A 351-nucleotide genomic window follows, 5' to 3' on the forward strand; every position below is an offset into this window, starting at 1 on the left:
TCAGTGGAACAGGATAGAAAGCCCAGAGATAAACCCACACACATATGGTCACCTTTTCTTTGATAAAGGAGGGAAGGATATACAGTGGAGAAAAGACAGCCTCTTCAATAAGTGGTGCTGGGAAAACTGGACAGCTACATGTAAAAGTATGAAATTAGAACACTCCCTAACACCACACACAAGAATAAACTCAAAATGGGTTAAAGACCTAAATGTAAGGCCAGACACTATCAAACTCTTAGAGGAAAACATAGGCAGAACACTCTATGACATAAATCACAGCAAGATCCTTTTTGACCCATCTCTTAGAAAAATGGAAATAAAAACAAAAGTAAACAAATGAGACCTAAG

The 351-nt window shown here is 37.9% G+C and overlaps 1 protein-coding gene across 1 annotated transcript in view; it reads right to left on the reverse strand.

Annotated features, from left to right (window-relative positions):
- INPP4B (inositol polyphosphate-4-phosphatase type II B) overlaps nucleotides 1-351 on the reverse strand; it is a 763,890-nt gene that overhangs the window by 375,777 nt on the left and 387,762 nt on the right. The gene's annotated exons all lie outside the window — the stretch shown is intronic.

The sequence above is a fragment of the Physeter macrocephalus genome, chromosome 7 (genome assembly GCF_002837175.3).
Source record: "Physeter macrocephalus isolate SW-GA chromosome 7, ASM283717v5, whole genome shotgun sequence".
Taxonomy (NCBI): Eukaryota; Metazoa; Chordata; class Mammalia; order Artiodactyla; family Physeteridae; genus Physeter; species Physeter macrocephalus.